General features: G+C 41.7%; 2 protein-coding genes across 2 annotated transcripts in view; both read right to left on the reverse strand.

The window, feature by feature from the left end:
* The window catches only part of LOC126564801 (protein PRRC1-like), a 299,123-nt gene extending 295,286 nt beyond the window's left edge, over nucleotides 1-3,837 (reverse strand). Inside the window, exon 1 of the mRNA XM_050221913.1 lies at nucleotides 3,831-3,837. The gene's annotated coding sequence lies outside the window, so the exon portion shown is untranslated. The remainder of the gene's footprint in view (nucleotides 1-3,830) is intronic.
* LOC126564898 (uncharacterized) overlaps nucleotides 1-18,217 on the reverse strand; it is an 82,825-nt gene that overhangs the window by 38,674 nt on the left and 25,934 nt on the right. The window lies entirely within an intron of this gene.

Below are 18,217 nucleotides of genomic sequence, written 5' to 3' on the forward strand. Positions count from 1 at the left end.
GATGTTACATCGCCAAAATTATCGAAAGAATCCTTTATAGAAATACTGGTTAAAGTATGATATTTGTATACTCGAAACATGAGTTCCATTGTCTCAAGAAACCCTCACAGCGCATCAAAACGTGTAGAAACATAAGTACACCAAGTATAACACCCCTTCATTCAAGTGAACGGAAAAAGAACTCTCTTAACAGGGATAAAAATGATGACTGATTCCTTCCTTCAATTGAGCAGCAACTGAAAAGGGAAGTAGAATCCTTCTCCAAGTTTCTTTTGTGCCACTTTGGATACCACTTGGCGATACTCCACTCGGTAGAAGTACGATTCCTTTCATAACCCTTCTCAGTTTTCGGGGTTCGTCGGGTCTAACGAAGGAAGAGAAAATGGCACACAACTCGGAACCTTTTCGCCCAGCAAACGTGACCGAATAAAGGTGTGATTAAATATCGGTGGTAACGACTTCAACCAAACCACAACAGACCGGTGCCTCCCGACGAGAAAGCATATTTTCATCCCTTCCCGGTTGAGGGTCACCAAACAAACAGCATCCGGCTCTTCGGCATCCCGTCAGCCACAGGGAGTCATTTCGCTTAGTGGCAGCGCTAACGATCCGACTGCCAGGCGTGCAACAGCCGGGCAGGGAAAAATCGTAATCGAACGGAAAAAAAAGGACGAGTTCGGGTGTCAAGTGCAAATTGGTTGGAAGTGCTCGAGCGGGTGCGCGTTGAGATGCGGTTCACCGGAAGGTAAATACCACACTCGGACCGGCTGCCTCGGTTTTCTTCTGATGATACGTTCACCGAATGACTCCCGGCCGGTGGTCGGAACCATGATGGAGGATGGGTAGAAGGGCTCTGGCGAAAGCAATGAATGAATTGGTGTAAGTGCGCGCTTCCATGTGTTCTCCGGGTTGGTCGGTTCTAGGGAAATGTTCAATTTCCAGAGCAGAAGTAAACCACAATTAAGTTACTTCATGTGTGTGAGATAGAGAGAGAGAGAGAGAGAGAGAGAGAGTGTGTGTGTGCCGGTGTTTGAATATGAAGCATCGATCCTTTTGTGGTGAAATTTCGGTTGATTAAGGATCGATTCACTTTTGGAGGAGGGTTTCGATTTTCTGAAATCGTTAGTTAGATTTCCGCTAGTGAAACGAACTGAGGAATCGGATGTTGCGGTGGGTGTTCCTAGCATGGTAGTTTTTGGGTTTACTGAAAATGGAGCTATTCATTCGTGACGGTGTGCGCCAGCACGTAAGTGGGATGAGCTGAAGGTGCTTTAGTCAATGAGTTGTGTGGGATACGGGTTTTGTGTTGGTTGAGAGTTTCAATTTTAATTTGAACTTTGGAGTTTTGGTTTCAGCGAAGGTGAAGCTGAACGGATACGTTTGGTTACCCTTCGGGTAGCTCAATGAGCCCGAAAGTAAAGTGGGACAGGGATGTAAGTCATTTAATTAATTTAAAAAAGACCTCGTTACTTTAAATCAATATTCTTCCAACGTTCCCAATAATAGAACACTTGTTATTATGCAGTTCGCAGTACCAAACGCTTCACTATTAGATTTCTATGGTAGAAATACGAGGTTTAATATAATGTTTATTTTAAGAACATAAATTAAATTTGGTTATTACTGAACTGTTCACATGGGTAATGAATTTTTAGAGTTGAGTATCAGGGATGGCATCGAAATAATGAGTCCACGGTGGTTCATAGCACGATTATGGTACAAACTCAACGGCCTATCCAAGGGCATGATATCAATAAGTCTTTCGAGACATTAGTATAGAGGCTTGGCAGGTCACCAAGTCGTAAAGTCACCAAGAAGAGAAGAAGAGGCAAGTACAAACCTGCGATCAATACAGATAGAGCCTTAAACTATAAAACACAAAATAAAATAACCATTTTTTGTACCTCGCAAGGAAACAATTCTTTTAAGCGTGTTTAAACAAATAAAACCACCATACTGTATTGTTTGTTTCTCGTTAATAGGCACAACAAACAACGTTACGAAACCAAATGCTTAACAAACCATGAAACCATATCGCACCCACACACGTCTGCTACATGCTCAAACCGTACGAAAGCACCTTTTTGCGGGTCGCGTCGTAGCATTTTATTTATCCACTCAACACGCACCTCACTCGTCTTATTCGGTTTGGAGAAAGTGGTCCTTGAAGCTGACAGTCGTGCATACCCCAATACCGGATGCTTGCTTCCGGTTGTTTGGTGTTGGTTTGAAACAACATCACGGAGCATGTCGAAGTGAGCAGCTTCGGGTTGTTTAACAGATTAACTCAAGTGAGAAGGTAAATAGGTGGAGCCTTGTTAGGTAGAACCTCATTCAATCAGAAAGAGTCAGTGCTGGGAGGTTGTAAGGGATTGTTTAGAGTTTCATTCGATAGAAAGAAAAAGAATATTAGATGAGAAGATGAAATTTATTTTGCTGCGATATTAATGTCATTAGTTTGTTAGAATGGTATGACATCATTTGCACGTCTCAATGACTTTCTCAGCAAGGCTCAACGAAAGAAAATCGAGTAAAATTGTTCTATTATTGAGGCGTCAAATTTTCGTCTGATACGAAGCAAAGCCACGAAGAGATGCCCTTTGTTCAGAAGGAAAATATTTTCTCAATGCTCTTCACGCTCCAGCACCAGCAGCAGCTGCAGGACCAGCTCACTTTACGTTAATTAATTACGATCCCGGGTGTGTCTGTATGGACGACAGATAAACATGAGTGGTATCGTGTTTCGACCGTCCCTAAAAAGAAGTCACTGTGTCGGAGGCATTTAACCACAATGCCCTCTCCAGAGCATCAAAAACTTTAAGCAGCTTGTTGCAGAGCATCAGAGACACGGCCAAGCACGGTAGAGCATTTCTCCGGGGCTAATGCATTTATTATTAATCTCATAAATCAAATTACTCTCAACCCTTGTAAGCTGTGGTGGTCCAACAGCAGGTGGCTCCCACCAGGGCGAGGCGAGTGAGTCCTTGGAAAACTTTCGTCAACTTGTTGTTGTTGCTGAAGTGAGTTGTTGACGTGCTGTCTGGCTGTTGAGACTCCCGACGGGAGTACCATTGCTGATGATGTTTGGCCCGAGAAAGTGTTTGCGTTTGCTTGGTAGTCGCACTTTAGAAAACCTTTCGGATGAGCTTCGTCATAAAGGTATTCGAAATGAGCATGAAAAATGGAACGTGGAGAACGTAAAACCAAACCAATCCGGTACCCAACAAAGTGAAGATGGTCTCATCAAATTAAAGACGTCAATTTTCCGTTCCAATCGAGTACCAGCGCCCGGTACAGCAGCAACAACTTCATACTTCGTGACCGCACTTCTTGGTAATGTGATTAATTAGTGCCGCTTCCAGTCCGGTGGAAAACTTACTGTCCAGCTCATCTCCATCTGGCTGGCAGGGAGGTTGGTCTGTACAGCACCAACAGTGAGACCAGCTGTCGTCCACTGCGTTACACGCCCTAGCACACAGGGCGGTAGAAACTTTCTGCTAACCTTTCTTTTATTTTCACCTTTTTCTGTTGGTGTTCCCGTCGACAGTTGCGAGAGATGGTAGAAATGTACATCAAATGCGAAAACAATACAGCAGACACGCATCCACAGACTTCGCATCCCCTGGAGGATGTGAGATGGGCAGGTCAAATTTAGGAGTCAAAGGTTGTGGTTTATGGCTGCTGTGGATGCTGCTTTTGGCTTTCCAAAATGGGGACCGGATGAGATAATTTATTTTTTTTTTGTTGCCCTGTCTTTTGACTAATTATTGGATAATTTTTTCAACGGTACGAAAAACAGTCCAAAAGTTGGATGCCCTGCATGATGCGACTGGTGGAGCACACCTAGGTTTAATTAAAATTTTGTAAGTGGAAGTTAATTACTCTCTCGATTTCGGTTGGAGAGTTGAGCTGGTGAGTGAAGAAGTAACACATTGTAGCACAAGAGTTGTAATGTTGTGTACTTTGTAAGGGAAGTTGATAGAGTAGAGAACATGAACTAAGATAAGCTATTGTTTTGCCTACATTAATGAACATGAAAACAAGAAATATTGTTTTATTTCACTCGGTTTTAATATGCCATAACATACTGCTAAGTTACGCCTGAAGATAGGCAATTTAATGGTTTTCTTCGTACATGTGTAGCTAATTTCTATCAGCTAAAGGTCCATTTTTCGCTGAGAGCAATAAGAATATATTTTGTTGTTAGTTTAGGAAAATGACTGCAGTTATTTTCAAAAAGTGAGCTGATGTAGATTCATCTTCAAATTTTGTTTATTTTCTACCCATTTCCACGGTTCAATGATTTATTTATTATCAGAAAAATTACTTCTAATATTTTTACAACAAAATAAGTCTAACAGTCTTTTTAACTAAAAGAAAAAACCTACCTAGAAAACATCTTAAAATGATAAAACGATGCACCTCCCTGACTGCAAAAGTTCTTGCAAAAGTATATTCCAAAGCGCAAGAAACCAGCAAAAGACATTACACCATTAAAATGGCTCATTTTCTGGACAGAAAGACATTCAGCATAATACCGTAAGTGTGAGTAGCTCCTTCTAACCAAAAATAAAAGCACTAACATTACAGAGCGAATAAACGGAAAGTAAAAACTCCTCAACGCCTTCGGTTTTTCCCCCTGCAAAAAAGCAGAAAAACGACCATTCCATCATGATTGCCACCAACTTTCTGTTTGCTGTGTGGAGTAAAAGATACGATAATACTTCGTACGATGTTGACACTCGTGGCTCAATGTCGCGTTGCAAACTTTTCCACCGTGAAGGTGAAGGAAAAAGGGAGGAAAAATTAGTACAAGAATGTTGTCGCTGTAAAATGAAGCGGCAAAGAAATGAGCAAAGCGAAGGAATTGAAGGAATTGCGCCGTCCCCGTAACGGAATGTGGTGCAAAGTAGTTGACGAACTGCAAATTAACGGTTTTCTGGACGAAAGTTAAATTAAAGTGACGTTCAAAGTGGCACCGAGATGGGCAGGAAACTACAGGGCTAAAGTATTAGTGAATGGTTTTTGCGTAAAGATATCAAAGTATGGCAAATGTTACATTTTTGTGGAATTAAGAATAGGCAAGAGAATAGAGAGAGAGAGAGAGAGAGAGAGAGAGAAAGAGAGAGAGAGAGAGAGAGAGAGAGAGAGATAGAACAAATTGTTAGCATATAATTGTAGTTTTGGAGGAGGATTATGAAGCGTTTGCTTGTGTTACGGCTTATTATAAAGAGCACTTAACCAAACAAAAATTACCATTCACTATTTTGCTTTACAAATTATTCAAGAAGTCTAATAAGTTCGTCCGTAAAGAGATCATTTCAATCCCCAAAAAGGGGAGGAAAAACTTCTTCTTTCAACTCCTTCCTTGACGTGCTTCAAAGCAAAATTCAAAAGCAAACTACACGAAGCTTCTCCCTTAAGAATCGTTCCGGATGGTTAAGGTAAGATGACCACCATTTGCATCAAACTTGCACAGCAAAAAACCATCTCTTCCGAGCTGGTCGTTCTGTATTCTGTTCGAAATTGATGCGTTTTACTTTACGCGGTATGAATTCTTTTTTCCTCTCTTTTTTGGTAATCACTTCTTAATATCTTAAAACTGATTGCGATTTTTTCATGCCAAACTAAAGAAGCAAGCACACAAAAACGACCAGTTCAGGGAGCCCGATACGCTTCAGATACGCTCGTCGAACTCTTAGAAAAAGCTGTTCAGAAGATTCATTTCATAGTCCAGCAAGTGTTTATTGCTCGAAACGAATGAGACCGTCGGTCGGTTCTGGTGCGAGGACAACGGGAGGACAGAGAAGCGACTAATTACTTAATGGTAAAACACGCGGTACGGTATTTGCATTTTGCAATAAAATTGGTGTGATTAAAGCGCACGATGAGACAAAACCTAATGAGCCATGTTGATTTTAGCACTGGTAGTGGAACGCTTTCCCATTTTTGTATCTTGTATTGAGCGATTGCAAGTGTGCTGGAGTGGATTTTTTGTTTCTCCTCGATGCGATGGAATGTCCCGAGAAGTGTGAAATTGAAAAAGCTTTAATTATAGCAAATTGAAATGTTGTAGAATAATCCATTTCAATTATTCAATCGCTTGAAATTATTTTGCGTAAAAAAATTCACTGAAAATCAATAGAATTTTTATGTTGGGTTGCTTAAAAGAGCAACTTAGTCCTTACCAACGAATCAAAATTGTTTGAACTATAATGAAATCTTTCGGGATCGATAAAAGAATCATTTTGAAGGTGCAAATAGTTTCGTCAAATTGTACCGTTTAATGCTGAAAGACTCATACCTACTTTTTCATCACAATAGTTAGCATGTAGAAGCTTGCAGGCCAGATGTCTGTTCTCTGATACTCGCTGGGTGGGAAGACTAAAGAGCTAACCTCAGTGGTGTCCCATTTTGTCACATCTTCTTGCAATATGGTGGTGATAGTTTCATCACAACATGTCGACAGACTGTCGTCTGTTGTGTGTTTCATTACGGCACCTTTCATGTCAAACATCGGCAAACACTGCATGTGCATGTGACAGGTCTAGACAGACAGTGTTCCCGTTTTTGATTAATTATGCTGTAGGGTAACTGGAAAGGCGAACACTTAAGATACTTTTATTAAAAATAAGCTCATAGACGGTGTACATGGTTAGCATGTTTTTTAGTAGAAGTATATTCGTATTAAAATTGCTTGCCTTTCGTTGATACTGTGGTGATGAAGAAGAATTCCCCTTGTGGTGTCCGTGAACTCGGAGAAGAAGAACTCGGATTTTTTATCGCGACGAGAACGGAACAAAGTGATTGCTAGCTGTGCGGACCAATATCTTTCTTTTATCTGACTGTCCTGGCAGTCTGAAGATTCTAGATGAGAATGTTCCTTACTGGAACGATGGAGGCATCGAGACCTTTGGTAGGGGAACTCTCGATGCTCATTGGCGGAGCAAGTCGGCCAGGCGACTTTGGATGTTCAGAAGGAATATCCCTTACTCGCATGTTGGAGGTTTGAGGCCTTACCTTGGGTAGGGAGACACTCAAACCTCTAGAAAGAATTGAACGCACAGTTAAGCTTGTTGTACCTTCTCTCTGCATCTGCACCGAAGGCTTCCTAGACCGCTTTATTTATACCCAATTCTTACAATAGTTTTTGCTCGTTTTTTGTAACCAAAAATTGTTTCTTAGTGGTTGTTCTTTTTGTTATTGCAAGAAATGCGTCGCTATTATTGAAATGATCGATGGGAGCGGTGCGACTGATTGCTGAGCCTGCCTAAAATGAGCCAGAAATCATGAAGTTAATTGTTTTGTGTTTACTGACCACTGTCTGGACTCGCTGGTTGTTTTGAACTGATATCATATTGCCTTGCGTCACTCGCTAGCCGGGTGCGCTGGTCAGTGTTTGAAAGTTCATGTTAAGACATTCACTTGGTTGAAAAAGCATGATATACATTTTTTAAGTTCTTGGCTAATGCAGGTTATTTGTTGAATGAATGAATTTCTGCTCATGTTCACCCGGGATATGGTGCCCTTTCACAGCTCGGAGAAGGAAATGTCTCCCAGCAAAGAGGAAAGGAGTATACTAATTTTAAGTTTATTGTAAGCAATACGGCCTGGCCGTCCCTTATGAATAAAAAAAAAAAATAAATAAAATTTCTGCTCACCGTATAGTGCTACGTAACGCTTGTTGTATGGAAGATACTGCATACTCTAGTGAGATGTTAGCAGATTTGCTATTTTTAATGAGTTGTTTCATAAAGAAATAAATTTACTAATTAGGCTTAGTAGCTGTAATTAAAAAAATCCAGTCCAAAGTAATGCAATTTTTGGCACAAAAAGGTAGAAATTAAATGATTATGTTTCACTTCAACCGAGTATGCTGAAGATGAGGCAACTAACAGGAATAAAGTGCCTTGTTACGATTTAAGAAAAACTTTCGTTTATGAGACTCGTCAAAGACGGTGTTGGCAATACTGTGGAGAACTTTCAAATTTAAATAAACAAATAAATAAATTTGAAATAAAAATTTGGTTTGTAACTTTCAAACATGAATTAACAATTGATGAATAATTTAGAAATTCTCTTGATCACCCTGAAAAAAAAAACATTCAAACAAGGGTTTACAATAGTTTTTACCAAAATAACCAAAAACCAGAATCATATTTCACTGTCTTGAGAATCATTAAAATACAGAGAAATTAAAAGCTGCTCGAATGCTAACACGCGGATCATGCAAAAGGTTTTCTTCTGCTGAATTTTATGTAAACTGTGTAACTTGAGTTTTTTTTTACGAGGCTCTTTGATACGTTCTCCCAGCAAAGTGGTTTAAAAGTTTATAAAGAGCCACATTTCCAACGCAATATGCTGGTGTGGTGTCCTTTATTCACTTTCCCTTTTCATTACTCAGTCACAAATGCATTGCAATATTATGACTTTCAAACTTTGTTCCCAAATATTAAAAAAAAAACGAATGACAATTCGTAGGGTAAATTTGCCCAACCGTGAAACATATAAACGCTGCTTGTATTATAAAGACAGCCAAAATGTATTTGTACCAATCGAATTTAACACAATAAACAAAAATCCCGTATTTCTAAAAGACTTGTTCCCACACAGCATGCTAAATTCCGTAGGCCACTATCAGATTCATCTCAAAATACCCGCTCAGCCTCATGGGGTAGTCCAGATAGATAGAATGAAAAAAAAAACCAACACCCGATCTCTGATCAAACATTCGATTTGCAGTGTGCAGTATGTTGCCAGTTGCATCACACAGTCGCTCGCTCTCTCTCGGGAAAATGATTACGCTTCCATCAACAGTGCAGTGCGGAACAGGTTTCGAAAATACAACACAATTTTGCCAACCCCTGTTCCGATTACCTATGCCCAGTAGGTGTTAGAAAGTAAAACGACGCCAGGACGAGTGGAGTAAGGGGATGGAAAATAGTACCACCATGTTTCTGTTCAATTTCACTCGGTAATAAAATGATTTCTATGCTAATTTTTTCCACCCTTTTTTTTTGCTATTGGTCTTTGTTTCCTTCAGTCAGCCAGATCGAACGGTTGTTTTGGCGAATGCACTCACCAACCCATGCATACCGATGACCGGTGGGGATCGTATCGAACTGCAGCATAACAGTCCTGGGCATTATTCGCCTGCCGTGGGTTCGGCCAACACACCGAGAACAATGTTCGTGTGGAAAGAACAACTGCATCCAATTTGGTTTGGCAGCACCGTGGTGTACAATCATGGCTTTTCCCTCCCTTGTGCAGTAATGTGTGCATGTGTGCGTGTGCTTTTGTTGCACTAACCGGGCACTACCACACTGGTTCAAACTGTGCAACTTAATTTGGTGCATGCTGCACTCGAAATTGTGTGCACAGTGTTTCACCATTTAAGCACACATACGGAGGTCGATAACTTACCGGGTTATTTCGATTAACAAATGAACCGGACGATTGTCAGTTTGAATCACCCTTGTGAGCCCCTTCCGCACCCGATCCCGAACGATCCGATCATCAGCCGGCTCATTGATGTGCTAATGAGATTAACAAGCTAAATCCCGTTGCTAATCTCACTATCTTCTCACTGGTGAGTGTGCGCGCGCGCTCTCTCTCGCGAACTGATGATGTGGAAGGATGATGATTGGATAAAAAGGCTGCAATGATGCACTTGTGCAACGGCAAATAAAAAAATAAAAATAAACGGGGCAATAATTTTACGTCGATGCATTATCTACAAATCAATGCAGATTGCAGCGGATAAATTGATGCAACCGTTCGCTTTTCGGGGAACTAAAATCGGATTAAGGATAAAATTAAAATTCAAGAATATTTGAGCTTTTAAAAACATTACGATGGGTAAACATGTTTGTAAAATAGTAAGGAATTTCTAAGAATATAAATATAAGTTTCTTGTGTATTGTTCACTGCATTGTGTTTGGTACGTAACTTCGCAAAGCTAATCCATTCTAATGCATTTAGCCTTTCCTGCATTTATTTGTCATTTTCATCACCGAATCGAGCAAGCACTCGGTTCGATCGACAACTAGGTTAAACAATCTCGTGCCGAAAACCGATCGCATAAACAGTGCACTACAACCCCCTCCGCGCTCGTCCAGAAACTACTCATTCTAATTTACCGATTTTCAGCATAGATTAGCCGAATGAATAAGAAATGAAATCAGCAAATCGACAGAACAAACAAGCGGTACCTGAAATGAAGCAAAAAAAGCAAACACAAAACATAACATCCCACCTCCCAAATTCCTCCTAGCTACAACCACTACTGACAGGGGAAAAAAGTGGTTCCTCCACCTTGAAGCTATTGAATATCGTCCTCGAAAAGGCATAGCTGCTATGAGCTTATCCAGGTTCGTTTCTAGTACAAAAAAGCATTCTCACACACACACACACACACTCACGAAGCGGAAGTGGTCTGCGGTTCGCGGAAAAAGGTCACTCCTAAATATGGTGGACACACAGAGCAAACACAAGGCGAATCGAACAAAAAAGCGACCTGCTCGCTCCGAGAAGAATTAAATAAATAAATAAATGTGCTGAATAAATGAATGGGACTGTTTATTTTCGCTGCTAATTATGCTGAACCACTCGCATGGCGTCGTACTCCTGCAACCCCGCAACACGATGGTGCATAATTTTACCTGTCCCTTCTTTTTTTTTTTTTTGTGGCTTAAATTGGGTGGTGGAAATGGAATGGAATTTGAAATCTGCATACGCATTTCATCCGCTGGCCACGCACTACGGCCCCATGCTCTTGCCGCTCTTTCTCGCTAGGAAATGCTAGATTAAATCTATTTGTTAATCTAAAGTGAACAGTTGATTATGGTACATTTACTAATCGGCACGGTACACACTTCAACAAGATCGGTCCGATCGATTATTCGAATTTCCGAAGCCGCTACACGCCGCCGGTTCGGCGAAATCAAATTGGATGGCGAGCAAACTGTCGCACGGGCTAGGCCGCACTACCTACGGCCGAAGAAATGAAAATATTTTATTTCCTCCTTTCTTTTTTTGTCGGTAATTTGGTTCCCGTGTAGACGCTAATCGATGGTGTACATTAAAGTAATACACATTAGACCATCAAAGACGAACGATGTGCTGTCGGTTGGGCTTCCGGTACGATCCGTCCGGAAATGGTAAAGCTTTACTTTTGCTGCCAAGTGGCCAGGCCCGATTGCCACCGGTGCTTTTGTTGTTGTTTTTCGTTTTGTGGCTTCTAATGGTGAAAATTTAGTGAGTGAACGGTACGCCAACACCAACAGCAGGTGATTTATGAAGAAAGCTGGCTAGAATCAAGATGTTGGCTAATAAATTGGCTAATGTTTTGTTTTATGCTTTCTGTAGCAAAAAACTGAATGCGGAAACAAGTCTTTTCTACATTTTGTATGAAGTTTTAATTCGATGGAACTCCTGAGCGTTACGGATTGACAGTGAACTTCCGCAGAAACATCTCATTACATACATTTAGGCGTATGCACTTTGAAGATCAATCATTGAAACATTCTTCTTTAAATTCGCTTTTACGTTCCTTTATAGTCTGTGAAACGACCAAAAACTGCTGCTTGAGGCCTTGAATTAGTGGGGAAGTTCTAGAATGGCCGCTTACGACTAGGCCTCGTCCATTCCAACGCTCATTCAATATATTATTATATCTCAATTTAGGCCTAATACGTTTCTGATGTATACATGGAAGACGTCTATCGCATGACTATCTCACCAGAGGGATCATCGTACAGTTATTATCGTTCCCCACGTATGGGGTCAAAAATTCGTTTATGGCATTATGAGGCTCAGAGGGTCCAGTCAATTCACAACCAAAAAGCTTTAAGAAACAATTGTTTTTTGTTTAAATGTGTGCTACAAAGTACGTTATTTGCCTGGTTAGTTCTTGATTTGGACGGCCCTGTGGTGAGACTTCAACGGCGTCAGTCACCACTCGGCAGGACAGGAATTTATATCCCATCCGGTTCCCCCGATGTTAGGGCTGATTATCCACCGAACTACTATCAGGAAGTCTAGTAAGCCATTGGATGGGCTGCATGACCTAACAAGGTCAGCCAAGAAATAAGAATATATCGGTCGATATACACGGAGGTTGTCGAACGTATGCGTATAAGGAGGAAACCATCGAAGTTAGGAGTTCTTCAATAGTTCTTCGGTGGTTTTCTATAGATAGCCAATTATGAAATTGAAACTCGCAAGGGTATGCAATTTTTATTACAAACATGGCTGATCTGGCTGATAAGTTTTGCGATTCTTTGTGTTGAATTAATCTCCCAGTTCAATAAATTAGTCTCATTGACACTGATGTTGCGTGATAAGTTTACATATTTAATTTGACACTTGAACAAATTTAGGGTGAATTGCTTACGCCAAGCTTGATAGACATTTTGGATGTTTTGTCATTTTGGAATTTGGGATGTTTTGTTTTTAGAAACATGCAGTAAGTTCACACGACAGACACTATCTCTTAAAGTTTCAGAAGGAAAAGGCAGCCTCAAACGTAACCTTCTAACACTGTCCAGCCAACGAAACGAATGGAGACGAAGCAAAAGCTGGTAATTAAAAATTTTAATCATGCATAAGCTACGTACGGTCCTTGCTGCCACTACACTCGAACGATTCGACACTCTGTAGCTATTATTACTTCTACTACGTGTCCTATGCGTCGCCTTTTTTCCTCGTATCTGACTATTCACACAGACACCACACACTCACATCGAATGTGTCCCGAAGAAGAGAAAAACAGTGAAGGTAACTATAGTCGGGAAAACTATCTCCCAGCAGAGTGTGTCCGCCAGTGTGTCCCGGGGCGCGTGTGAGACCGCGTTGTTTCCTTCCTACCTTGCCAAATGCTTTTCCAGAATCGATTCGCATCCTGTGAAGCCAACAATCGACAAAAAAAAACACGGCGGTGGGTTTGTGCTTTCATCCATCGTGACAGACGCGCGACACCACAGTACCGCCGAAACGTTGATTGCACTCATTTACAGCTGGAAAGCTATAATTATCACAACAACATCAAAACAACACCGACGTCAACTGGCGTCCGCCTCCGGAAAGCTCGGAGCGTAATCATCTTTCATTACCATCCGCGCTGCTCCTACTCGCCGTTAGAGTCGGGGAAAACTCCGAAAGGAGCAGTAGTCCGGACGCCGTCTTGTTCGCTTGTTCGCTTTGGCTCATATTACACCGGTTGGACTGATCTTTATCGTCGTCCTGTGGGAGAACGTTCTGTACTGTGGCTGGGCTCTGATTTTACACATTTTTCACACTGTGCTACAGGTGTGTACGTGTGTGCGAGCGTGCCAGACTGGTCGTGCGGTAACGGGGTAGCACGCTTTCGTGACTAATTTGTACTGCAAAGCTGACGAATGAACTGGAAACGGTGTGTCAGAGGATCGGTTGGTTTGGTGTCTCGGGTGACGGATACTGCATCCCGGACGTGATGGTGAATGTGCTGATGATGATGATGATGGCGGCAACGGCGTGAGGAATTGTGAGCGTTTTGAATGTTGTGTTCCCAAGCTGTATAACGAGGAAGACATTCCATAACCGTTACATCGTATCGTTTTACAACCGACTCCCGGATGTCGGACAGTCCTCGTGCGTTGTTTGCATAATTCTATTTATTGTAGTTATTTTAATCGTCTAAAATAGCGGAATCATGGCGGCAAGTTCGCATGTGATCGCACAGCGTTTTTACTAAACGCTGTGCGAATAGAATTAATTTCTAGAGTATTTTTAAATCGTGTTTCAAAGCTAACTATTTCTAAAGGCAAGCATACAGTCGGTGCAGAAGGCTGTAATACGATCTACAAAAGAAAAAAACTTTTGCATGCAATACAAACTTCAACCCAAGAAGCTGACAACAAAAGCGTACGAAGCGCACAGTGAGTCTATTCTAGATTCTAGGATTTCTTTGTAGTACTGCAAGTACTGATTCGCGCCTTTGGTTCGCCCGAAAAGTCCTCGAACGCTCACGATCTGATGCTAATATCCTTGCCTATACAATATCCCGGTTCTTCTGTAAAATGTTTTAACTTCACTACTAAATCCAGCGCACTGGACTGGTTATCAATATGTCTTGTAGGCTTCAAGACACTATACGCATCAAGGCGCTCTATTGCCCACTGACTCGTTCCCTGCTGGAATATGCCACCATCCTGTCGTGACCTCATGCAGCACGGCCTCAGGCGCGTTCAGAGATCATCGAGTTTGTTTAAAGATCATGCGTTTTGTACATCGACCCTGGAGAGGTAACAATACTGGACCAGGTAAATGCTTATTGAAGTTCTTCGGTTGGCATGAACGGATAGTGAGGATTGACTATCCAATTGCGTGATATCAGCAAGTCTAGTAAGCCATTAGATGGCTGGCATGACCTAGTGGGTCGTTAAGCCAAAAAAGAGGTAGAATAAGTGTATGTATCTTGGTCTGCCTTCTTTAGGAATGCGACTCAAGCGTTACTTCGTGAAATCAGTATTGACTCCTCTAAGCTGTATTTATCACTATCTGTTTTTTCTATTACATACATATACAGCAGCTATGAGGAAATCTTGATTTTTTAACTGATTTAATACCTTAGCAGTGAACGTGAGTAGTTGCATTATCCGTGTATTCTTAAAGAATGAATCAAGAACCATCTCTTATATCAAATGTAATAAAATCGTACAGTGATGCTTCCTTTTCAGTTAAAATCTCTCCTAAATCACAAAACATTCTCAAAACTATAAAAATAGGTTGAATGTTTTTAGAGACTTCCAAAAACCATTACGCTATCAAAAAAGCCAGCGTCAAACAAAAGATAGATAAAAGTAAATGTAAACAAACATTTGTACGATTAACGAACTGTTTCTGACGTTTCGAATGTGTCATTTCTTTACTGACAGGTAACAGGCAGAGCTATCTGTTGGAACCCAACGGTAGCTTCTGATAGCTGTTCATCCTCACAGGGAACAGTGTAATGCTCAATGTAATAGCATACAAACGTAAACGGCTCAACAGAAACCAAAACATGCTTATCTCATTTTTCATCGCTCCGTTACACCGTCGGAGTAAGTGGACGATGATTTACTACGCAAAGGTGTTGTTGCGTTGATGATGTATGTACTGCGCGTACGTGTGTGGGTAGACACCGACAATCCGTTCCACTTTTGCTGCTAGCTTAACCAAACCGTGAGACATATCTTCCGGGTTCATTTTTACCCCATTTTCACTCCACATGCGACGTCCCCGTAGGGGGGTATTCCAGGCGCGAATGTCCATGTGTGTGTGTAAATATGCATTCACCGGAAATTTGAGCAGCATGGCCATAAATTACTTGTCTCAGGAGGGTAGAGCCCCAACCGGGCTAACGGGGATGGGTAGAATGTCCAACAGAGGGCACCACAGGACCACCGGACAGTGTCACAGAAGTCAACTCTTCCCTTAGAGATTCCTTTTTTTATCTTCTCTTTAATGTCATACACATCGGGAAAGGTGTGTGTGGTCGAAACCGCTATCATCGTCATTTGCGGTGGACCATGGCCGTGAAAGATTATTAATATCGGGATGCTTTTGCATCCGTGTGCAGATAAATCTGTTTAGTAACAAAAAAGATCTTTCTTTCACTGTGATTTAGAACACAAGTGACCGTTGTGGATGTGGATTTTTTGTGAAAAACTTGCCACTTAATGGTGTTGGACTGTTTTCATCGGACCGGCTAAAAGGGCTGGATATGGAAGTGAAGGTTCAAATGCCATTAGCGTACTACCTGGTGAGGATTCCGGAAGCAAGAGGAAAGGAAAAAGGGTTGGTTGAGATAATTGAAATTAAAAAAAATGTTTCCACTTGACAGAATTTTGGAATTAGTTCTTACAGTTATGTGCTTGGAGTTCTCGTGAAGTTGAAGTAATGTTGTGGATAAAAGGACTAATTAGCACCAAGAATCCATCTTACGTCGTGTTCATTTTTGAAGCTTTTATAGTGCAATTTTTGGCTCATACAATAACTTAATCAAGATTTTATGGTCCAGCAGTTGCATCATCTGACAGAATTTTCTCATGAAAACGCTAAACACCGTTCATCGTCTCCCTTAACTCTAATCTTATCAATCAAATTTTTGTACACTGATACGCCTAAGCCTTCAACAAACATGCCCTCCATTTTGTGCTGATGAATGCATTTCCGGCCAAGCTGGGACACGCATATGGTAAAAGATTCAATTTAAGGCCTCCACAGGGGTGACCTCCACAACCAACACAACTGCCGGTTCACTGATGTCCTATGGTGAAAGTGAAAGTCAATCATTTTTGGGGCTTCTATTTTCGGTCGCTTCCAAACCGAGCAAAGAAAAGCGCTGTTCCTTTCAGCTAGGGGGGCCGGGTTTTTTTTTTATTTAGGTTGGATATAAGTCAGCCAACGTAGCCTTACCCAACCAATGTCCATCGTTGGACGAAAAAAGGGAAGTGAGTAGAATTCATGTAAAACTTCGAGTAACCCGATCAAGGATTCATGAATTCTTGGAAAAACGTCACCCGAAGCACATGCAAATAAATCGACCATCCTCGACAGTGATGAAGGCTATACAATCGGAAAGCACTCCACCTCCTTCTTTGTCCCTTCTACTGGAAAGTGCGTCGCTCACACACGCAACAGAGTTGGTAGGAGACGGATAACGATGCGCATCAGCATAAAGAAGCGAAGCGCAACAAGAAAGGACATCTTAATCGTGGCATAGAAGAGGACCAGCCTCAGAAGCTTGAATTGAATCGTTGTACATGCCAACTGTTGACTGTACTCTGCCTGTGGAACGTGGCGGGATGTGATGGCGGTTTTTTTTTACTATTTTGTTTGTTATTTTTGCCTTTCGGCGAGGGAAATCAGCAGAAAAGCCATCACAACGGCACGTAAGATCCCTGAGTGAAAGTGGCATCTGCGTCGCGAAGGACCTTCGCTTCGTTCGTTCGCCATTCTCGTCGAAGCTGCTCGCTGTCTGTATGCAATCATAATTTCCATCCCATTTCGGCTTGACGCGTCCTGACACGCCTTTGACGGACATCGATTCGATGCGACACATCGGCTGGTGGTTTTGGCTGCTGACTCATGTGGTTTAAGAGATGCTTTGACAGACAGAGAGGACTAGTCTGGTGAAGAGTAAATCGGTTCGTAAATTATAAACGCGATAAGGTTCTTTTCTTTTTTTTTGCAATATACCAAATAGGATCTTTTTGCTTCTGCCGTGCATGCCATCTGTTGACGCGTCGTCCCGTTGGATTTGAAGGCTTCAATTCAAATTCAAATGCAATCAAACCATCGCAATCTTATCCTCTCTCGATCTAGATTGTTTCGTGCGAGGAAGACGGCCAGAGAAGGAATGCTTAGATGGTAGAATTTAGTGCAGGATGGATGGCAATCTCCACCCAAAAACTAAACGCTGGCATAGAAACAGATGAAATTTATATGAGAAGAATTAAAAAATGTGTAAACATGAACGTGATTAAGGCACTAATAAATAAGACATTTAAATTATAAGCCTTTACCGGTGATACATGTTTTATGTATTCTCTTTCATTGCTTATTTCATATTCAAGTTTAATAAATATTGTGTAATGTTGGATCCTGCAAATGGCTCACATGAAACAAATTCAGCTTACTTTTTTGGCTCGAATAATACCGATACCGTAGGACTTTCTCGAGTTACATAAGGCGGCATAGCCTATGTATGACATAGCCTAATGTTGGACCTGATGTGTCATAACTGCAAAAGCAGGTATTTCGTGAAAATAGGGGCGATCTGGTGGTGGAGCCTTCAGCGGTTCCGACACAAGATTTCGATCTTTTAGATCACGTCGGCTATCTAATAGCTTACTAGACTTGCTGACCACGAACTAGCTGAGCTGTTTGGCGGTACTGATATCCTGACAGTAGTCAAAGCCGGTAGGATACGATGGGTGGGGCACGTGATGAGGATGCCGGACTTATGTCCCACCAAGAAGGTGCTCGTCAGCGACCCGTTCGGGACGTGGCGTAGAGGAGCACAGCGAGCTCGATGGCTGGATCAAGTGGAGTCTAACCTGTCGGAGATCGGATGCAGGAGTGGATGAAGGACTGCACCTCTAGACCGAGTTTCCTGGAAACTTATTGGCCTTATCAACGCAACGTGCTCAATCCTGAGCAGGCCAAGAAGAAGAAGAAAAAGAAGTACGCATTA

This window comes from Anopheles maculipalpis, chromosome 3RL (assembly GCF_943734695.1).
Source record: "Anopheles maculipalpis chromosome 3RL, idAnoMacuDA_375_x, whole genome shotgun sequence".
In the NCBI taxonomy this organism is placed as follows: Eukaryota; Metazoa; Arthropoda; class Insecta; order Diptera; family Culicidae; genus Anopheles; species Anopheles maculipalpis.